Here is a 23,442-nt window from a genome sequence, read left to right as displayed (position 1 = left end):
TGAAACAAGTCTTCCAGATCCCAAAGGGTTTTTATTAAAAGACAAAGCAGTTTAAAAATAATTGATGGTGAATTGGGGAGTTGAGTAATATTCTATTGCCATTGGGAGAAAATACAAGCAGACAGTGACACATTTTGTGAATTATTTCTGTTTAAACATCTGAGCCTGAGGTTACAGTTGAAGGCAGAGTTAAATCCCTTTCTGCAAGTAGCTTTGCTTTTAAGATAAATTTGTAAAATGATTCCTAGTACATTGTGTCATGTTCTAGCCCAATGTATAGCCTTGAATTTTGTACCTGGATTCCTTCCAAAGGAGCGGGTTGTTCGGAATGGGCCTCATGATAGTACATCCTCATCTGTATCAGGGCTTGGGGGCATGGGTCCAGAGGATGACACTGCAGAAAGACCCTGGGTCATACCACAAACAAATGGATGCAATTCCCAAGTTGAGGAACAAAGTTGTCAAGTCCTGTAGAAGTGTAGCAGAATCAGACAGGAGCCAAAATCCTGGTGTGTCTGACTCACCAAGGTTTGTCTGCATGGTTCTGTGGAGGATGTATGGTATACCCTTCCCCTCTAAGACAGACCCTTGACCTTGGTGGCTCTGGGCCAGTCAGCCCTCTGGTCACATTTGCTTCTGTTGCTTTTCCCAGAGCTTGGCTTGGGACGCTCGCTCTGCTGTGACTGCACCTCTGTTTTCTCCAGCACACAAAGCTCCATTTGTGCTGCTCTGTCTCCCCAGAGTTGCTGCCTAAGTTATAAAGAAACACTGGGACCATCTCTCAGAAAGATTAACAAACCCTCTGGGCACAGCGCCCCTTATAGACGACATGAACTGGATTTAAGTCACATAATCTGTGGCTCGTGCTTAGCAGTTGTTCAGTTTAATTCAACACACATGTGATGAGCACCTGTTCCGTGCAGGTACCCCATGCTAGGGATTGCAGGAATTACAGAGGGGAATAGGACTGGTCTAGTTGGAGAAATGAGATAAGTACACAAACGGCTAAACTGAAACACAGAATGACAGCATATTGTTAATTCACTTGTTTAGCAAATACGTAGAGAACCTACTACCTGCCAAGACCCTATTTTAGATATGGGGGTGCAGTAGTGGACAAGGTGAAAAAGTTCCCTGCTTTAAAGGACCTTAAATTCTAGTGGATATGGACAGAAAATAAAGGACAAATAACCAAGAAAATGTCAGTTGGTGATAACTGCTAGAAAAAAACAAAGCATGATAAGGGTTTGGGAATTACAAATTGGGGACGTGCTAGTTTGTGACAGGAAGGTCTTTCTGATGAGGTGATGTTTACAGAGATCTGAATAAAGTGTGGCAGAGAGCTATGCAGAAATGTGGGAGAAACCTTCTAGGCAGAGAGGATGGCCAGTGTAAAGGTCCTGAGGCAGGAACGTGTTCGGCTGAAGAGAGCAAACATTCCCCTGCGGCTGGGGCAGAGTGATCCCTGGGGAGAGTGGCAGAAGATGGGATCTGAGAGGCAACTGGGACAGCTCTTTTAGGGCCTTATGGACCTTGGTGAGGGCTTCGGACTTTATTCTGAAGGAGAGAAGAAGCCATTAAAAGGCTTTGGGCAGGAAAGTGACCTGATTTGATATATTCTAAAAGGAGCACTCTGGCTGAGCTTGCGCAGTGGGGACCAAGAGTAGAAGCAGGAAGATCAGTGAGGCGGCCCCTGTAACAATCCAGCAGGAGGTGGTAATGGTCAGTCAGGGCTGTCATGGCAGTGGGAAGACACCGTGAGTGGGATCTACTGAAGGAACAGAGTGAACAGGATTCCCGAATGGACTGGGGTATGGAGGAGTGAGGAAGAGGAGAATCAAGAATGACTCCAAGGCTTTAGCATCCAGCAGGATGGAGCTGTGATTTCCTGCGATAGAGAACACCAGGGAAGGAGCAGATTTCAAGGGCGAAATCAAGAGTTTGGTATGGACATGGTAAATTTGAGATCCCTATTGGACAAGAGTGCAAGTAAGCGGTTAATATGGAAATCTGGAGGTAAAGGAGAGAGGTCAAGAGCCGTAAATGTAAATTTTGGAAATACTGAGATTTGGAGTTTGTCTGGGATAAGGAGCCCGGAGAACTAACTCACTGAGGTTTATTCCGTGATTCAATTTCTGACCTTCATTTTTCTGTAGATGAAATTAAACAAGTCTTCCTGCTCTGAGAGCCCCCTCCCCCTCATCCCCTTCTGTGCCTTCCCTGGTCAGTCTCAGGAAGCTTCTCAAAAGCAGTCACTCTGTCTTATTTAGCTTCCTATCCTTTATACTGTCCAGCATACACCTGGCATATCAGAGGCTGCAAACTTGCTGTTGAGTTGCATTGAGCAAACCATTTATCAAATACCTGCTATACCTCCGGGGCTATGCTACGTGCCGGGTGATATTATGAGTAGTGTAGGGCACCAGTGGGGAGTCAGTATCCTTACACATCAACCACTAGAGAAACCAAGAAGCCATCTGTCAGAGTGAAAAGAGATGCACAAACAGTCAGGAAACAGTCAGGGGCCTAGGGTCTGGTCTGGTCTTTGTTAGTGACATCCGGTAAGTCATCACACATCTGGGCTCATTTTACATCTGTAAAATGGTCTGGACCAATTATCTCTAAGACTCCTTTCAGTCCTAAATTTCTGCCTCACCAAATTATGCATTATTTATAGGAGTAACTGGGATGAGATCTAAGACCTGATGGAGGCTGGAAGACTTGAGTTGGGCCCTAGATATTTGTTTCACACTCATGTATCTCAGATAAATTCAAAAAAGAAAACAGTTGATATCTGCTCATTGCCAACCTATTTCTTTCTTTCTTTTTTTTTTTTGCAAATATATATATATATATATTTTTTTTGCAAATATATATATATATGGCTAATGATAGCTAAAATTTATCAGATATCTTACATGTGCCAGCTACTGTGGTAAATACTTTAAATGGATTATCTCACTTAATGCTCGTAATAGCTCTATGAGTAGAGTTGTTTGGTTTTTGTACAGAGGAGGAAACCAGAGTATATATATTTGCTTAGGTAAATCTCAAAAATCAAACAACCAACAAACAAACTCACTCTAACAATATTTTACTCAGGTTACGTAATTTTAACCTAGAAAATCTCAAAGAGAGTCAATACAATTTTGATTAAACTTTTAAATCTTAGAGCAACTGAAATAGTTTATTAACTAACTAGCATTTTAAGATGTATTTTTCTCAAATGACATTGCATATTAAGAGAAGAGATTTCCCCATAACCTCAGGATTTGTTTGTAACAAGTGGAATATTATTTGGGGATTGAGTGTAATTTTCTCAAGCAAGTATGCACAATTCCCGATATGCCATCATGCTTTTTATTCCAATCCCACTACTCAGAGATAACCAATGTTAACATTTTGGTCACATCCTGCAGCATTGTCTTTGGTACTCAAATTTTCATACCACTTTAGCTATCTAGAAGTACTTTATTTTGGCATGGGCCTGGCCCCTCGGAGTGTGTAATGGAGGAGGGAAGGCCTTTCTCTTGCCCAGTTGGTAAAAATGGAGTCTTGCACGGGGGTGAGTAGGTGGAGTCATGGCTCTTGTAATTTTCCAATGTGATGACGCTTGCGTGGAGCCACCATGTGTTTGCAGGGCAGCTCTGAGGGCTGGGCATCTGATTTCAATAAGCCCAGAGAGCAACTCCATCCCACAGTGCATTAGCAGGCAGACACATCTGCTCTGTCTCCACACTCCACAAGCCAACAGAAAGTTGCTCTTGTGGAGCCTGTGGTCCGGCTTGACAACCAGAGAGAGTAGTTGCTGTTGGAGCCTGTCCAATCCCTGTGGAGGTCAAGTTGTGACCCAGAGGCTTTCGGAGCTTAGAAGCCAGGCTGGTATTGTTCTTTATGGTTAGTCGTGTTGTCTCAATTAGAAACAAAAAAATCTATGAAGTCTGGATGCAGACTTCTCAAGTCTGGAATTCCTCCCACATATGGAAAACAGGACTCACTCAAGGAAACGATGCCGCTGTGTTTGTCACCCACATACTTTGGGATCTGACCACAGAGAATAATTCGCACTTTATCCGAGCTCTCTTCACCTGGGACTGATAAAGAGCTTCCACTGAGTAGAGCCGCAGTCAGGAGACCCCAGTCAAGTGACTGTGTGCGGCAAAGTAAACGCTTGGCTCTCACTGTCGAACTGGAATCCCATCCCTGCCGCTGGCAGGAGTCCCGTGTCACTGAAATGTTTGGGTAATTATTGGCAATAAGATGTTTTATTTAACAATATTTAGACAATGCACATGATAACATAAACTCGTGAGTTATTTCACTGTTAATAAAGAAAACATCCCTTGATCTTCAGACCGTGTGGCTTTCGGTGGAGTAAACAGATAACCCTGTGCTGCTCTAGGAGATGGTAAGCGGGCAGCATCAGTCTTCACCTTTCCCTCCCACAAAGGCTGCCCCTCCCCTGGCCCCACGGTACACAACTTCCCCCTTCTCTGGGCTTCCCATCCTCTCTCGTGGCCTCTGTTCCAGGACCCAGGGGGGCTTCCCAGGGGCAGGCTGCAGCCAGATCCCGTGGAGCCTTTGTGTGAATTAGTGGAAGGTGCCCTTCCATCAGCAGAGCTCCCACTCACCCCCTCGGCCGGATTCCCGATACAGGACACAACCTGCACAACTGCCGTGGAGAATGGGGACCGCCCACAGTCCCTCTACGGATGGCTGGACAGGGCTGCCCTCTCGACTGCCTCACTGACTCACGGGATCTGGGTCAGGACCCTGGAATTATGGCGCATTGCCAGAAGGGTCAGTAGGTACCCTTGGACTCCAAGGCAGTGTCAGCAGAGGAACAGCAAGGGGATGTAGCTTCTCTGCACAGCAGCCGGGGGCTGTCTTCACATCCACCCGACTCTCGTCTGCATTACTGTGGGCAGCTCACCAGTGCCAACCTCCTTTGGCACATCTGTGGCCTCCAGCCACCCTCTCTCTTTCATCATCTCCTCTGTGCTCTAAATACAGAGCACCTACAAACAGCAACTGCTGCGGCATCACCATGTCCTACCACCCTGGCGGCCCACCTGCTGGTCTTCCCCCCACATCCCCTTTGGGCAGCCTCTGTCCCTCAGTGCATCCACTGCCAGCCTGCGTGTGCAGTTTGATCATCTGAGAACCTAATTCAGGAGTAGGTGTTAGTAATGCTGCCCTGATCATTTGGGTTTTGCTTTTAAGGGAAGCCATCTGGAGACCCACAGTCCACCTAAGGGGTGGTGCCCAGAGTGTGCTATGGGCAGATAACGTTGGGTGGCTTCACAGGACCCCCTAAATTATTCCCTGCCTACTCATGCCTGGCTCTAACTGAAAATCCTGGCTGGGAGACTTGCTGGTTGGTGTCACCCAGCCTTTAAATCTGATGAGAGGTTAAGCTAGTAAATGGTTGAGTTTCCATAGCACAGCGGGTGCCTTCCCCAGGGTGAGCCAAGTGTGAGCATCACGGGCTCCCATCCGGGAGCTGGGAGCTGATCAGAGGGAATCATCTCGAGTGTCCAGCTTCTTTTCCCACCCAGACCCCATGGCTGGTCTTTTCCTCCAAGATTCTCCATCTCACAGCCCTGCTGACTGCCTCATCTGCACCTGCACCATCATCCAGAGCCCATATTCTGTGTGCACAGCAGACACCACGCAGACACACAGAAACACACACACACACACACACACACACACACACACACAGGTGCACACGTGCCCTGGAAACAAAGGTACTTCCACTGTAAAGCACCACCTCTGCCATGTCCACCTGCTTTGCTTCCTGTCCGTCTTTGTAAGAACTCAACACTCACTCTTTCTCTTGGCAGATCCCTTTAGAAAACTGGGAGGACAGCGAAGGTGCAAGGATAGTAGAATCAGTTGTTTTTAAAACTTGACCAGATCATCTATATTGTGAACTCTGACCTGTGCTCACCTGGTGTTTCCTGTGCCTAGAAACAGACTGGGAAAAACAGCAGTGGTGCCACGTCCTGATCTCGTGCCCTTGGCTGAGCGTTCAGCCCCTGGTTCTTGTGCCCCGAGCAGCCCGAGTTATATTAAGGAAGAACAATGTCAGCCTAGCAGCCTCAGCCAGGCCCCGAATTCCTGAGGGGTCAAAGCCTGACCGGAGATCTGCCTGACCAAGTGTCTCATAGAGGTGGTTGATAAATATCATTAGATGGCAAGGGGCTGACGAAGACCACAAGAACGGGCTCTTTCTTAGAAGCCAGATGGCCCAGGGTGTGACATAAACAGCCCCAAGGCCCCAGTCACTTGTTGACAGTGCCTTTCTGGGAATAGGCTCTTGGAAGAGTCTCTGCAGGAAGGGGACAGGCATTTGGCTTAAAGGGCAGGGTCTGTGCTGTCCACAGCAGGAAGCAGGTAGAACGTAGTTGGAGCCCATGGTGTGTTGGTAAAGGCGGTTCTCCAAAGTGGGATGGACCTTGATTTGTAGCATCTGCTGCTTTCTGGGGTGTAAATACTCCCACCGTGGCTAATTTCAAGCTACCAGTGTGACCTCACTGAGTGTGGAGTTGGGAAGAGAAGCTCGCGGAGGATCAGGTGAGAGCCTGTCGGAGCCCGCCTCAGCACACCAGTGTCGGAAATATCTTCCTGGGTGAGGAAGGGAGACTTCCCTTCATCTGGGGGGCATCTCTCCTTCTCCTGCCTACCTTTCCGCTCTCAAATGAATCACGCCTTCCTCCAGGAACCATCCCTGCCCCCCTAGGACCCCCTCTCCAATGGCACGTGGATCTCTCACATGGAGCACATCTCAGAGTGGAAACCGCCCATTCCTTTGTGTGATTCTCGCCACTGTCTTCCCAACTAGTCTGTAAGCCTTGTGAGGGAGGAACTCTGTACAGTTTTTGTCTCCCTTGTATCAAGGATGCCGGGCATGGCTCCCGGCACAAAATCGGTGCTTGTGAAATAGCTGATGAAAGAATGAAAAAAAGAAATGACCTGAGACCTGAGCTGGGCTTGGTCGATGACCCTGATTTTAGACAAGGCACTTCACCTGCTACCTTTCTGGCTTTTTTTCCTTCTTTTTCAAAATTTGTATCTATATCTCTATATAAAGACTGAATGATTTCGCATGATTCTTTCAATGCTAAGATTCTATGGATACTTGAGTCAGGAAGGTAACGCAATTTTTGAATGTTTGCAGCTGCTTCAGCAATGTCTTCACTCTTTCATGTGGGGTGTGTGGGTGTATGTATGTGTGTATATGTGCGTCTGGTTATAAGTGCCTGTGCGTGTGTGTGCGTGTGTGTGTGTGTGCATGTGTATGTGTGGTGTGGAGGGTAGGCGGGGCAGACAGCGGAAACATGCGGAAGGGGGGGAAGAAAATCTCATAATGAAATGTTTTCATTTCCTTTTCATGTCCAAGGCCACCGGGTCATAGAAGAATCCATCTGACAGCCAGCCCTGTGGTATTAGATTCATCCCAGTGAGTCTTTTTCCCAAAAGGCTAAAGGCTTCATTGGAATTAAAATGAAGTAAGAACTGCCGGTCAGTTCCTAAGTCCCTTGTGGGCAGGTCCAAGTCTTAAACGTCCTTATATCCTGCTAAAGCCCAGAACAGTGCAGTGAGAAGCCAGTGACACCTGCTGAATAGTTAGCTTTAAGGCAGACCTCACCTTGGCAGTAGGAATCAGTCCTAATCACCAGTTTTGTTGGAACCAAAATATTCCTCCATTTTTATAGGTTTACTTAGGAACACATGGGCAGAAACATCCTCAGAACATTTTATAAATTTTGGTATCTTTGATCACAAATCAGGCAACCTACAATTTACTTCTCCTTGAGTCCAAGGAAGCTAGAGGACCCTTCTCTCTGGGATTGCTTTTCTGTCCCAGTCCAGCACTTTCTGGCAAGACCAATGGCAAAAGCTAAGTTCTGGGCCCCTTTTCCTTTTACCTGTTGCTGCATAAATTCATTTCAAGGGCCATGGTTCCCTCGCTTTTGTGACCATCCCAGGAATGAGAGGTGAGAGCGAGGTGAGACTACCACCAAACCCCTTGTAAGAAAGGAAAGGAGCTGTCCCCTGTCTGTGCATAGCATGACATTGCCTTTCCACATGACAAAGCCACATGGAGGCAGCAAGGAGTGGATCCCAGAAATCTGTGGGAGTAATTCTTAGCTGGCTGTAAATGCTCTGCGACAGGGACAGGCCCCTGTGGGTCGGGGAGAGGTGCTCCAGCCTAAATCCTGGAATAGTGCTTAGGAAGCTAGGCTGCACTTTCTACATGGAAGCTTGACCTGAGTAAAGAGTTGCAAGAGGACCTGGCATGGGGAAGACAGGTTGTGATAACAACCATGACAACAAGAACCCTAAACTTTTCAAGGCTGACGTGCGTGATGCTATGTTAACCATCCATAGGCATTATTATACTTAATCATCAGAGCAACCTTATCATTACTGCCATTTGACAGACGACTTAACTGAGGCTTACCCCACAATTGAACGGTAATCACAGGGACACCGTGACGTTGAACTTCTGCCTTCCTCTGCTAGGGATTTCCTCCCAGTGTTTTAAACTCCATTCCCTTTCCCTCTCACTTCACAAAGACCTTAAGCTCCAAAATATTTCCATGAGTCATTGACTGAAGTCTGAAATTTTACTTTCCAAGATTTTAATAACGAATAGCAAATAGCTGCCGTTACAGCTTTTTATGTGCCAAGTACTGTGCTGTTACATATATGCTCTCATTTAACCACTGCTTTATAAAGGAGGTATTATTATTATTCCAATGTTACAGTTAGGAAACTGAGAATCAAAGGGAGTTTTTATAATATATGTAAAGTCACACCGTCAGTAGGAAGGAAGGACCAGGGCTAGCCTTTTGCTTGCTCTGTTGCCTCTGAGTGGTTCACTGCCTTCTGACCGAGGGAATTTGATGGCTGCTGAGAGCGTTTGCCCCTGGGATAAGCATCTGTCTGAGCCTTTGTCGGCCATGTATTTCTTAGTATGAACGAAGGGTCAAAGATCAGCCTTTGATGGAGTAGAAGTTTGAGAGCATCAAATCTCTATATACCAAGGAGACCTAATGATGGAAGGGGGATCCAGTGACAAGTGGCAGACAGGTTTTGTGACCAAAACGTCAAAGTGAGTGTCAGCGGCTCTCTGAGGACGCAGCAAAGAGATGGTTAGTTCAGGGGTGTTTTATGGCTTTCAAGGATGTGTGACAGACAGACTCATCACCTTAGCTCTATGAGGCACATGGGGCCCAGGCAGCTATGAGACTACGTCTGTGGGGAAATCCATATTTCTATGGACTGAGTCAGGGCTAAATTAGACATTGGGGTAATGTAACGCATCTGAATTTCACCACCATTATATCATTCTTTAGACCTTGTAAATGTTCATGATGATATTTTTGGGAGGTTGGAGTAAGCTGTCTACATCTGAGGTGTATTACTCTAAACTTACATTAACAGACTAATAAAATAGGGTGTTGGTCAGCTAATCCCCTATAGTGATATCCTCAGAAGTATCCAGGCAGCAAAATGAACCAGAGTTGTGAGTAAGTGTTCTGAGGTGGCCGTGAGGGCACAGACCCTGACCATACGTGTCACTCGGAGGAGATGTTGGGATGAGTGGAGCTATGCACCTGGGACGAGGCATTCCCCTCCCATGGGGGCTCCATGATCTACAAACTCTGGGATCCTGAGACCTTGGAAAAATAATCCATGATGTGAACCCAGCCCTCCTCAAGAACTGGACATTTACATCCTATTGTGAGGTGGCACGGGGGGGCTGACCTGGGGCGGTGGGGGGCACCCACTCATCAGCTGGCATATGCTGCACGTGGACTACACATTGTCACGTGTGGCGTTATGGGAATTGCTTTCTTAAACTGAAGCACAGGACCAATGTTTGGCAATGGCTCAGAGTGCTTGAAATCAAGACTATCCTGGAACCACATTTGCATAATTATCTCATGTAATACCAACTAGATATGGGTCAGTATGTCTATTCAGGACACAGCCTCTGCCTGGCTACGTGAAAGGTCTGATTTTACCCTTTGCTGGCCTTTCTAATGGCCCAAGTCGAACTCACAGTTGTCTCACTTGGCTCCTGGAAAACTTAGAAGAACCCCCAGTTCCTTCTCCAGGAACTACTATCAGCCCTTCAGGATGAGCTACCCAGAGATGTTCCCTGGAGATGGCTTTTCTTCCGTCCCAGACCCCTCCCTCCCTCCATACTGAGCTCTGCTCCTGATCTGAACCAACTGGAGCCTAGGTTTCTCCTTCCTGCTCCTGCTTTTCTCCCACTCGCCTCTCTTTCCTGGCTCCTCTCTTCAATCACACATCTTAGACCCCTGAGCCCTCCAGCTCTGCTCTCCACCCTATTGAATATTAAAGTCCACAGCTGGCTCTAATCTACAAGAGGTGCCCCCAGGTACATTCAGGCTTCAGAGGAGGCCACAGCCCTGCTCCATTTGGGGCCACCTTAGCTGAAGGGGTGAGGGCTGCACAAACTTGCAAAGCAGCCCATGTCACACCTCCTCCAGGAAGCCTTCCCCTACGTGCTGGATCCCACTGATGGTCTCCTTTCCTAGCCTTTTGTAGTAATCCCCGTCTGTGCCATATTTACCAACCATTTATTCATTCAACAAATACTTCTTGAGCTCCTATATGTGATGCAGCCCTTGGTGAACACAACAAAGTCCCTGTCCCCATTCTTACATTCCTGTGGAGGAGAAGGATAATAACCAAGAAAACCAATAATAGGACTAAGTACTGTGAAATAAAGAAAGTAGGGTAAGGGAACAGAACCTACCATGGCAGGGTTTGGTCGAGTGGGGATAGACATTAAATTACGGTGTTCAAGAGGTGACATCTGAGCAGACATAAACGATGAGCAAAAGCTAACCATGTGAAGAAGACCTGTGGGTAGAAGTGCCCCCAACAGAGGAAATAGCAAGTACAAAGGCCTAAGTCAGTAGCAAGAGTGATATGTTGAAGACATAGCAAGAATGTCAGAGAGGCTGCCACGTAGCAGGCGATTGGAGGAGTGATACAGGACACAGGAAGGAGGGTCAGGGTCCAGATCACATAAAGGCATTCTCCGCCTCACCCTGCTGACATTTTCAGCCAGATAATTCTTCGTTGTTGAGGGCTGTCCTGTGCACTGCAGGATGTTTAGCTGCATCCCAGACTCCACCAACTAGATGCTGGTATCACCCCACCCCCGGCCCCCTCCACGTGTGACAATCAAAAATGTATGATGTTGCCAAGTGTCCACTGGGTTAGGAACCACTGAAATGAGGCCATGGCAAGGGTATGGATTTTATTCTCTGTGTAATTAATTGGAGGGTTGAGAGCTAAGAAATAACATGACATGATTTACATCTTTAAAAGGGCATTGTGACTGCTGTTGGGTTAAAAGGCTGTGGGAAACAAGAGTGGAGGCAGGGAATCCAGGAGGAGGTCCCTGTGTCGTCTGGCTGAGAGGTGATAGTGGTTGGGACTAAGAGGCAGTAGTGGGATGCTGAGAAGGGACTGGGCTCAGAACTTATTTGGAAACCAGTGAGACTTGCTGGTGGATTGAATATAAAAGGTGATGAGGAAGGTCCAGTCAAGGATGATTTCTAGATTTGGGGTCTGAGCAACTGGGAATAATGATGTCATTGTCTAAAATGGGGAAGACTAAAATAAGACTTGGAGAAAAGTAGTTCAGGGGTCAACAATTCTCAACTTGAGATGTCCATTAGATCTCCAAGTGGCCATGACAGTAGAACAGAAGAGCCTGGAGCCCAGGGGAGAGTCCAGATTGGAAATAGACATCCAGAAGGTGTAGCTCACCTTTAATGCCTGGGGGAAAGAAAGGACCCTGGACTGAGCTCCAGGCACTCCAATATTTAGAGGTCAGAAGAAGGAAAAGCCAGCAAAGGAGACAGAGAAGAGGGTCAGTGAGAGAGAGGGGACATTAGGAGAGCTTCTCATCCCCGAGGCATCGTGGCCTGGCAACCTCATCCACCTTGGACTGTCCTCAGCCAGGTCACTGCCTAAGCGGGGAGCCCCTGAGGCGCTCATTTGTGATCAACACCAAGGACCACTATAAAACTGGGTTTTGGACAACCCAAGGACTTGGCAGGGGTCACCTTGTTTAATCTTTGCACTAAGAAGTAAGTGCTACTAGTTCCATATCACAGCTGAGGAAACCGGAAATCAGAGAGCTGCAGTAATTTGCCCTCGATCACATGTGGTTTTCAACGCCACTCCTGGGCCTGGAGCCCTGGAGAGGCTGATTCCACGTTCATACTTTTTCCATGGCACCCTTGGCCTCAGTCTCGCAGGGGCCCACTCAGTGCCTGGCACAGGCCTCCGTTCCCACCATGGTGGGACCAGCTTGTTTCTGCCTAGGCTTGAAGTGCCTTCACATCTGCTACTGCATCTGAGACGGGCAGATGGGAGCTGGGATGGCTCATGCAGGGTAAGTGACTGTCAAGGTTCCTCACCCAACTAAGGGCAGAGCCGGCACTGGCGCCAGGAGTCTCATGGTCCTTGTCCAGGGCTCTCACATCTTACCTCTTATACCTACAGTCAAGGTATCTTCCCAGCTGGCAACCATATTCAAGGCAGCAGCCCCGTCTGGTAATGCAGGGGCAATATTATTATTCTCATTTTACTGATTAAGAAACAGAGGCTCAGAGGGGTTCTGTGATTTGCCCAAGTTACACAGCTAGGAAGAAGCTGAGCCAGAAATAATCCCCAGTTTCCTAGCTCTCAGTAGTACTGAGTTGAAATAAATAACCTATATCTGACTTAACCATTTTTCTTTCTTACATAACAACTTTCCCAATCCATAAAAGAAATAAGCTTCAGACAGGTTTGTGAAATTTTCCCAAGCACAAGTATTGCCAGTCCGAATTCTGCAGTAGGTCCATAATCATTTAAGAAGTGGAAATGGGTAGAAGGAGGACATTCTGTACACTGTGCCAACTTAAAATTCCTTTCTTTCCCCTTAATCATAAAGGTGCTTTAAAAATAATCTTTGAAACATATTTGTTGCTTTATTAAGCCTTCTACTTTCTGTCCCACTCTTTTTTAGAAAAAATCAAAATAATACTTAAAAGCCCCACTCCCTAAATATTTTCTTTCATTTCCAAGATACAGAGATGCTGACACATGGGCATGAAATCTGGAGTCAGGCTTTGGTGTCTGACCTCCTGAAAAAGAAAATGAAAACATTTCTAAGTGTTCACACTTTCCCCGTGAGAGGACAGACACAATACCCTTGAACCCAGATGAAAAGAAAGGTAATTCGTTTCATGCATAAGAAATATTCTTGGTGGTATGTCATGTTCTGGGACAATTGATTCCATTTGTCATTGCAAGTTTCAGAAAGGGTGGAAATATGCTTTTTCTTCCCCCCCCCCCTTTTGGGCACAGAAAATGTTAAGTCAGCATTCACTTTTTCTTCAAAACAAAACAAAACAAAACAAAAAACCCAGGTGCAACAGTGATGGATTTAAACAGCCTCTTAACTGCTTTGCTTATGGTCCAGTCAAGCTCCCGGAGCTTGGCTCAATATAACCCACCTGCTTAAGGAGAAAGGGGCTGGGTATGATGTCACAAATGTGTCTCTTCTGCTATAAATGTTATTTAAAATGTGCAACTGGCCTGGTGACATTAGTTTTACAGGGAATAGTGGGATGAGTGGTGGAAAAGCACGGAGACTCTTACAGAGATGAAAATTACACCAGATCCACGTCTGCCTTCTCCCCTTAGGCCCCCTGCCCTGCAACCTCAAATAGAGATGTCTTAACTGCCTGGAAAGGAGCTTTAAACCTTTGGTCTGGATAGGAATTCAGTATTTGAGGAGATGTCACTAATAATCCTCTTTGAATCTGAGTGGTGAAAATGGGGCCCAGGGGGAGGGCATTTTACAAGAAAAGAGTTGGAATGAGCCCCAGGCGAGCACGGGAAACAGAGGAGGGAGAAAGGTGAAGCTTCCGTCTGAACAAAGAGGCAGCAGTTTGTCATCCCTGATCTGTCTTCAGGGGCTGCGTTAGCCAGGCTCTCAGGAAAACTGGGGCATATCATCTTTGTGGCCCCTGGTGTGGGTCAGTCTTCCACACTTCCAGCTGGAAAGGGGTGGTCTGGGGTCAGTGACACATTAGGGCCAGGTTGAGGACCGGAGTCAGGATTAGGGTTTGGTTTACCTGAAGCTGTCAGCTCCAGGGCCCACGCCAGGAGCCTCTAGGCTGTTTATACCAGGAGAGAAACTGAAACCCTCCACATTGGGGCCGCCTGGAGCCTCGCTCACGAGAAAATGTTAGGCTCTCTGCTCTGGGCAGGAACTTCTTAAGAATTTGACAATGTCAACATTTTAATGGTATCTTAGCCCTGTTGCCCTTACAAAAATATACTGAGGAGGAAGGATGTGATTTGTGGGAACAGAAGCTCCAGAGTCACTATACCACCACATTAGGACCAAAGCATTCATCCCGGTCACAAGGCCAGGGAAGGCTGGGATACCCCTCTGATGGTTCTTAGTGACAGGGAGGGGGATGTCTTGGGCCCCTTGGACAATTACTGTCATGATCATGTCTGGGGAACAGAATCACAGACAGATGGCTATGCAAACGTGACATAGGGAAAGACGGTAGAGAAAGGTAGGGACAAAGGTGAGAGATGATTGCTGTTGTTTCTTCGCTGGGTTGGCCAGAGAAGCAGCCAACCTCAGGGATAGAAACATCTAGGGAAGTCACGGTTCTGATGAGGTTGATTAGTCTCAAAGAAGAAGATAAAGAAGGAAGAGGAGGCGGGGGCGGGGGGGGAGGAGAAGACAGGTGATGCCAGTGGCTCTTGCTTCCTGAGGCCTCCTTGGTGGCAGGCATAGTACCAGGCACTTTATCTTAGTCACTCAATCTACACAACAGCCCTATGAGGAAGCAATTAGTCTGACCTTACAGATGAGGCCGCTGATCCTTACAGTACAAGTTACCCAAGATCACACAACTAGGAATCCCAGAGCTGGGATTTAACCCCAAGTTTGCCTGGCTTCAGAGCGACGCCCTTTCCTGTACAACGCTGTTGTCCGTGCCAGTAGCTTTTAAACGTTTTTAACCATGGCTCACAGTGAAAAAATACATTTTCCATCGTGATCCGGTATGCACACCTATTGTGTAAATGTATATACAACTAAAATAAAAGTTTTATGAATACCTTCCCTTTCTCCATGCAACGCATATTGATTTTTAAAAATTTACTCTACTTTTTTCTTTAAAAAAAAAAAGAGAGGGAGAGTCGTACTACTTGATTTCGCATCCCCCTAATGGGTCTGTAGTTTGAAAACCATTTTTCTTTCCTTTACTCTAGGGCAGGGTAACATTTGAAATGTTGGTCAACTTCCTGCTTGATCTTGTTGGACGCTGGGCAGCATCTTTGCTTTGGAGGCAGGCTGCTCATTATGCGCCCTGGACCATCCCTCTGATGAGGGGACATCATTAATCAAATATTTCAGAAATGACAAATATCTGACAAAGCCATTCACTTGGAAAAGAATCAGTCCAGGAAACCATCCAGAAAACGTAATCGCTGATCTCAGGCACCGGCTAGTAATATTTTAAGCAGTTGATGCATGCTTTTGCAAAAGAAACAATTTTCTCTGCCTTCAGAGCCTAAAGGACACATCTGATCCGACGGGGCAGTGCAGTCACCATCTGACAATAAACGCCCAAGGAAAAGAACAATGCGAGGGGTTGCTGAGACTCTATCACTCCACCATCAAGAAGAGTGTTGTCTTTCTCATGTCTGGGTGAGTACACCCAGGATCTGAAATTAGACTGCTTTGCAGTGCGGTGTGTATGTCTCCACCCTGGTTTAGGATTTGGGGGTGATTTTGTTTCGGCAGCTAAGGGCAGGGACAGGGTTGGCTGGATCAGATTTAGATCATGGAAAGTGAGGTCCAGATCAGGTGGCTTCGGCACAAGTCAGCCTGAGGAGCCGCGGACTCAGTGACTTCACTCCAGGCAATGTGTATGCTAATTGAGAAAACATGTTCCTGTGATGGCCTCATGCAAAAATCCAGATTTATGAATTTTTTTTTTTTATTCCTAAGAATTCCTTGAATATTTGCCGTGCGTGTCTATACAGCCTCCCGGAGTACTTTTCCTGCTTATGGAGTCGAGTTGTGTTTTTCTGCTGTTGGCCCAGGTCAGGTTTTTAAAGGGTGGCATTCTGACAGAGCAGGCGGGCACATGGTCTCAGGCAGTGGGGAGAAGCAGGAAGAGGTTGGGAGGGGAGCAAAATAGCCTACACCTTCTGTCCTTCTCTTGGGGCAGGAAAAGCAGTTGCGGCTCAAGTCCTCAAAAAGCAACTGTTCACAAAGCTCAGTGAGGGGCCCTTCTTCGTGCCTCTGGCCCTTTAATGCCCTCTGGACTGGCTAAACCCCACCCACCCAGCATTAAGACAGGACTCAAGCTCGCTGGGCACTGCCAGTGTTCCAGGCTCTGGGCTAAGTAAGGGCTTTCCAGCCCTCCCTCCTGTCATCCTTGCAACCGTCCCCCAAGATCAGCATTATGAGTCCCTTTTACAGATGAGGAAACTGAAGCTTAGAGGGATTAAGTAATGTGGTTATAGAGGCAACGAGAGGCAGAGCTTGCCTCTGAAGCTAGTTCTGTTTTGTGCCAGGGCTGCTTTTATACAATCCTACCCGCCCGCAGGACATCCCCTCCCTCAGGAAGCCTCTGGAGAAAGCACCGCGCCATTCAGACCTCTCTGAGAGCCACACAGCTCGCACTTCTTCAACTAGTTTCCATTTTGATACTGGTCTCAACTGCTCCAAGTGTGTTCATCTAGATGACAAGACAAAAGAAGCTGCAGACAGATTTTGTTTGGTCTGCACAGATGTTTTGAAAAGTGAAGATACTATACATTCAAACTCAAAGTTTTGACTCTTTTGGAAAAGTTGGAAGATCTGGCCACATTAGACCTACAAACCTGCAAAGCAACAGACGGCCTGTCCCCTTCTGATGGGCATAACCTCTCTAGTTTACTGCAGGCCGCATTGGCTCATGGCCTTACCTCATTTACGTTATCTGATGAGCCTCTCTGAAGCCATTTAAATGTTCGCTCTAGAGCCAGCTCCTTGGGCAGGACCGTGATTTATAGTTATTATGATTCTCCACAGTGCCCAGGCCCCTGGTTAGCATATTAATCAAGATGCTAATTGAGAGAAGGAAAATCAGTCCAGTGACCTGATGTCCAGTGAGCCTGCCTCCCCGGGGGTGAGGACTGTTCCCCCTTTAACCACAGGTTATACGCTATTCAGCAACAGCTGGCCAGCCACTGACCCTTGGGGTGGGAGAGCGCAAATGCCCGCCTGGCTGCCATAGAGAGATTCACCTCCTCCTCTTCCTTCTCTTGTAAACTTGATAAGATACATAAAATCCTGAGGAAACAAGTTGTTGGAGGAGGAGTTGGCTCTGCGGGGTAAGGAACTGAAACACTCCTAAAGCTGCCAGTACAAATGGCCATTCGCAAGAAATGCCTTATTTAGAGAGCATTACATAACATCTCTGAGATACAAGTCTGAGGAGAAGTTTGCCTCTGAAAGAAAATTGCAGGAGGAAATCCATGAGTTTCCTTTTACTCAGATATTGTGAGGCCAGGTGAAATGTTTGCTTCAAATTCCATCAAAATGAGAATGTTAATTACAGAAGGTCAAAATATAGGTAGGTAAGTTCCTAGAGAAGCTTCAGTGCTTCCAGAAAGATTTCTTCTCCTAGTGCAGCAAAGCTTTACACATACAGAGGCATAAAAAATGCAAAGATGATGTTGTCCGATCTGAAGTGAAAAGCATAAAGGGAGGACTCCCTCAGATCAGTACCACGGAGGGAGAACATGAGCGAAGGGAACTTGTGTTTGTTGAGTGCCTGCTCAACTGTGCGCCAGGCCTGTGCTGGTGTCCCACCAGTATCATCCCACTTGATGTGCACAACAGCCCAACAGAGCAGGTCCTACTGTTCTATCTGTTTCACAGAAGAGGAACATTGGGTACAAGAGACGCCCTCCTGCATCTCTGGTCTCCTGGTGCTCAACTTCCTCCCTGCTCACCTAGTCCAGCCGCCTGCAGGCCGTTAGAGCCCAGCACGACTGCTCCTTCCTTCGAAACCACAACCCAAAGGGAGCCTGCCTCTCTCGGCGTCTCTCATACAATGTGGGAGTTCAGCGTATGGTTACTGACAAGGATGAGGTGATTGACCTCCAAGCCGGGCCTGGTCAGGTCCAGACATGGGACGGCACTTCTCCAGACTGGACAAGTGAGAAACGCAAGTCACTTTAACCACACATCAGATCCATAGTGATCGGGGGCAGAGACAGGACCTCCCTCCCCCAACCCGGGCTGAGCTCTCATGGCTTCCAGCACACGGCCCTCCCTGGGCTCACTCAGGAACAGCGTGCCGCACGCAGACAGATGATATATTCCACCAACCCTGGCTACCGAAGGAACAGCCAAAGGAAATGGGAAAATCAGCCCATCTGTACCAAACAACAAATACTTTGTGGCTATTGGGAGACGATTCCAGTAGTAGTGGATTGTAACTGCCCTCGATGTGGAATAGCTTCTGTGGGAAACTTGGGCCATTCATTCCCACTGACGTCGGAGCTAGATCGTTCCACTGGCAGAGCTCTCCACCTGCAGAGGCCCCCACGGGCAATGCCAAAACATCTCCGTCTGCTTACCCCAGTGGGGAATTTTCAGGGAAACCCTGACTGTCTGACTGACTCATACTACCACTAATAAAAAGACGCTCCGTGTGTGAGGCTGGCCAAACCTGGCAATTCAAAAGGCCTTGTTGCTAGTCCCACTTGCCGGATTGCATCATCAGACCGGTCTCAGCCTCATTTGGGAATCTCCTTAAGTCTCCAGTGTCCATTTTTTGGGGCCTCATTAGGAATCAAATTCAAACTCTGCCAGTTCTACTGCTTTGGTAGTTTTCTCTCTTCTACTGCTTGGGGGTGAGTAGCAAGCAATTATATCCTCCAAAGTCATTGTTCATTTTAGCCATTTGCACTACGAATAACCAAATGGTCCTATTTTTTGTCCTCCAGTGAGACCTTGGGGCAGAGGAAAGGATAAGTGAGAATAAACCCAGGGCTACGAGCACCATCCCTCCAGCGTAGCATTGCTAGCCTGCTTTTTCAATCAAATGTCACATTATTGATTCCCATTGATTCTCACAGCTTGGGCACTGTTGTATTAATTTGATATCAACATGTGCCCATGTTGTAGGAAGTGTTGTCCGTGCTGGGGAGGGTTCTGCTTCCTTGTTCTCTCATTCAGAGCAGGGACCTCCCGGTGCCAGAGTGTGATCCGTTTAGTAAAGGAGAGAAGGATTTCCTCCCAGTGCTGTGGACACCCGGGGCAGGCAGTCTGCCTGTGTTTTTAATAGCATATGGCAGAGAAAGAAGCTGCCACGCTCTAATACCACCCATCCCTCCTCCCCACTCTTTCTGGTTTTCTTTTCACGTGGGTCATTTGTAGTCACACTCCACTGACAAAAGCAAAGGATGGTGCCCAGCGGGACCACAGCCCTGCCGGTGGCTTCCTGGAGCCTGATATGCTGGCTCCTGGAGGATGAAGCCCAGGGCTGGTCCTCTGAAGCCCCAATTCAATGATTAAATAATAGATGACCCGAACATAGGACCTGAAAGAAAAGCCCTTATTGGTAATTGCCAAGGGACTTCTCAACCGGGAGCAGTATTATCCTTGTAATAAGCATTTAGCCATATATGGGGGGAGGGGATTTGGGGTTGCCACCATTTCTGTCATTTTAGTAGGGGAGGTAGGGATACTAAACTTCCTGCATTACATAAATAGGTCATTCTCAACCCAGAATCATCCCCAAATGCCAATAACCCCATTGAGAAACACTGTTAACCCACTACCCTTGTCCTATAGATTGGGAGAGTGAGGGCTGGGAAGTTTAGTGACTTGCTCAAGGTCACAAAGCTACTTTCCCTCCTGTCTTACAATTCAGGAAACTACCAAGGGAAGTTTCCTCAAAATACAGGAGAAAGATATCAAGAGATCATTTCAGTGTGATTCCTATTGAAGCCAATAACCTATAGAAACTCCTCCAAAACATGGAAAGTAACCCATAGAAGAGTAATGAAAAAATCTACGATGCTTTCTTATTGTATGTTTTCATTATTCTCGTCTTGGCCAAATTTTGCGGCTCAAGGTCTATCATCTCAGCTTAAACGGTGACAATTCCATCCTTGTGCACAACCAACCAAAAGGTCAATGACCTCAAAGCCTCAGCTTCTCCAGCTGCATTTCTGCCTCAGGGCCACCCCGATTTTACTGCTATTTGGAGTTAGGATGTTAACGGTCTCCCCACTGCCAGGAAGCAAGATCCCTAGTAAAGGGTTGGGGAAGGGTCTTTCATCTCCATTTACTTACTAGAGCCCACCATATGCTGTTCTGTGAAACTGGTCCATCCCAGAGTTGATTTCTCAGGACCGGCTGAGCCTGGGAGCTGTCAGTGTAGCTGATGGTTTGCAAGATCAGAGGTGCCAGTCAAAGAAAGAAAAGCCTTCTGGGGACATGAGTTATCTGCTCAGAGATATATAGAGACTATATATGAGTCCTCAGCGAGCTTTCCACTGCCTGCTGGGAGCAGAGAGTAGTTTTCCTGCGGCTCCAGTGCAGTTGCCACTGAAATAAGGCACTCCACGAATGTGCAGCAGTAGTGCTCAGCACTCACTTAAAAGTAAAGCTGTGCGATTTTCTCATCAGTTTAATCTCAGTAATGCTGAGAAACTTCCCTCGGGCTCCAGCCTTGCCCTGCCATGCCCTACCCTCCCCGCTGATGTCGGCAGCTGGGGCCCCCTTCCTGGCCACCGCACAGATTTCTCCATGGAAGAGGAGAGTGTGAAGCCTCGTCCCGTGCTCTCTCTGGCCCTCTGGGTGGGGGAGACGTGTGGTGGGTGATAGGAGAAGGTGGGAACCTCACTCCTTGACAAAGGTTAAGGGTATGGAAAGGGTCGCCAGGCTGCCCTGAGGAGACCCAATTTTCCAGTTCTCTAGGGGTCTGGGCTGCTCTGGGGTAAGATGGCTGTCCAGGGACGGCATGGCACCAGCAGCTGGCTGTAAAATCCTCCGAGGTACTCCTACAGTCGTGTCAAAACATGTGTCCCTGGGCCCCAGAGACCTTGGTTTCCCATTCGTGGTGCCTCCTAACATTTTTCCCTTCGAGACTGCCCTTTGTCCCACCTGCACAAAAACACTGGGAAAAGTGTATGGGGGAGGAGTTGACCCCAAACCCCTTCGGCGACCCAAGTATGAGGAGAGTTCATTTCCTCTGTGAGTCCACACCAGCAGGGCCAGTCTCAGCCCCCAGACCACTCTCACTCACCCCGCACCCCCGGTCCTCAGCTGCCTCTGAACCTCTGGGAACATGGCCCATAGTGGATTGACATTTGGGTTGCCCAGACTGACATACAACTTCTTCCACAGAAGAGACATCTTCCACATCTAATGTAGTCTTTCTTCAGTAGCTCTTCAGAAGGGGAACGTTTCAGACATTCGATAGCAAATTGTAAACACTGCACAAGAAGAGCTGGCAGGGCCCAATGGCTGCTGCCTTTCTATATGCTCTGAGAGGGAGAAATAGTCCCCTCCAGCAGACTTGACTGACAGCTTCAAGAGTTTGAAGACCCTGGGGAGGAGATACTGGTGGGCCCTCCACTTCCATTTCTGAATTTAAGAATGCAGCTGGCCGTGCGTGTGTGGGGGGAGGGGGGCTGGCTGGCAATGGGTGCGCCCAGAGGATGGAACCAAGACAATTAATCAAGTGCCTTTTCTCCAGGACTTCCGTTGGCCTCAGAAGACAGAGGGGGCAGAGAGACCCAGGAGAGCCCTATTTTGGTTTCCAGCTGGGAACGTGCACTGAGTTTTCCTTAATACCCATAGCGCCCAAAGGCTTTGCAGTAATACACTTTAATGCATGAAACACCCGTAAATTATCCTACAAACTGTTACAACTTCCAACCTGGAACAACTTGGAAAAACCAGCCTAGCAAGCAGGCTCTTTTTTAATCTCTCAAGTCACAAGAGAAGAGAAAGTTCAAGCAGAATACACCTTCCATGAGAATCTCAGAGGTTTTTTGGTTTTGGGGTTTTTTTTTTTGGAAAGAGAAAGGAGAGTTGTAATCAGAATGAAGCTGCTTGTTTCCGATGGCTCAAAGATGCCGCTCCTTGACCCCAAGTCCTCTCCCTCCCCTGGGTCTTTGTCGCTTGGACCCAAGGCGCTGCCCGCCCCACCCCTCCATGCCAGCTTCTCCCACACCTGGCGGCAGATAGCTGGAGGTGAGGCGTGAGACCCACGTAGCAGGACCTTCCATGGAGGTCCCTTGGCGAGCAGGCTTCCCCTATCAACCCCTGGGGCCCTCACTCGAGACTCCCAGCCCTCCAGCGACCCGCGGAGGAGCCCAGAGACCCTTGCTCCATTCCCTGCACCAGGTCCAGAGCCCCCTGCCCAACTCGTCCCCTTACCTGGGGACAGCGTAGCGCTCGCACGGGACTCGGCGCACACCCCAGCCCGCGCGCGCCGTGCACTAGCCCTCCGCGGCGCAGACCACCACTCCTGCGGCCCCAGAGCGCTCGCAGCCCGCGCATCCCTCTCGCCACGCTCTTTCGCTCTCCCTCACTTGCGCGCTGTCTCCGTCTAGCTAGTCCCCGGTACCGCCGCGCGGCGACTGCAGGCGCCAGGGTTGCCTCCCGGACTTCGGGCCATCGGGAGATCGGGAACTCCACGACCTGAGAGAGCGCTGCTCCCCACGACTCGCCCGCCCGCCGAGGCTCCCGCGCTCCCGCACCCACTGGGGACGCTCCTCTCATGGCCGCACTTCAGCCCGCGGAAGCCTCGGCGGGTGCCCGGAGATCTCGCCAGACCGGGATCCATGCATACTCTCCCCAGGAGCCCAGCCACGCCGGCCCGCGCCCGTGCCCGCGCTGCGCCCCTCTCGGACTGGGCTCGGGGCAGCCTGACTCACCGCTGCGCTCCCCTCCGGCTCCCAGTGCTCTCTGCTGTGCCGGAGCGCCGAGCTGCTCTAACACAGGCTTCTTGAATTCTTAGCCCCTCCTCCCGGACTCCTGAGTCACCCACTCCAAATCCTTTCCCCTACTCCAACCCTTCCCGGCCCCAGCCCCGCACCTGCTCTGGCCAGGCGGAGGTGCCCGCCAGTAGGGGATCCTGGGGACGAGAGATCGATCTTTCCCGGGAGGGCCGGTTCGACCCAGCCAAGAAGGGGTTCAAACCTCCAGAGGTCAAAAGGAAACGCACGCGGGTTGGAGGGGCTGCGCGCAAAGCCCGGCTGGCCAGGGATTTTCTGGGGCACCAGGAGTGGGTGCTGGTCTCGCTTGCCAACGGGCCAACAAGCTGGGGGTGGGCTGAATCGCCC

General features: G+C 48.6%; 1 protein-coding gene and 1 long non-coding RNA gene across 3 annotated transcripts in view; one reads left to right on the top strand and one right to left on the bottom strand.

Moving 5' to 3' along the window:
- Positions 1–23,105, bottom strand: part of NGF (nerve growth factor) — a 50,581-nt gene extending 27,476 nt beyond the window's left edge. Inside the window, exon 1 of one of the 2 annotated variants that reach the window (XM_073809225.1) lies at positions 23,035–23,105. The gene's annotated coding sequence lies outside the window, so the exon portion shown is untranslated. Of the gene's footprint in view, positions 1–22,534; positions 22,966–23,034 lie in introns of those variants that run through there. The other variant, XM_073809221.1, reaches the window with a different exon arrangement.
- On the top strand, positions 13,139–22,763 carry LOC109547337 (uncharacterized). The gene is made up of 3 exons (XR_002173049.3): positions 13,139–13,283; positions 15,648–15,787; positions 21,849–22,763. It is a non-coding gene; the product is annotated as an uncharacterized lncRNA (long non-coding RNA).
- Positions 23,106–23,442: the final 337 nt, after the last annotated feature.

The sequence above is a fragment of the Tursiops truncatus genome, chromosome 1 (assembly GCF_011762595.2).
Source record: "Tursiops truncatus isolate mTurTru1 chromosome 1, mTurTru1.mat.Y, whole genome shotgun sequence".
Taxonomy (NCBI): Eukaryota; Metazoa; Chordata; class Mammalia; order Artiodactyla; family Delphinidae; genus Tursiops; species Tursiops truncatus.
Note: the sequence above shows the minus strand (reverse complement) of the source record. Positions and strands in the feature narration are given on the sequence as shown.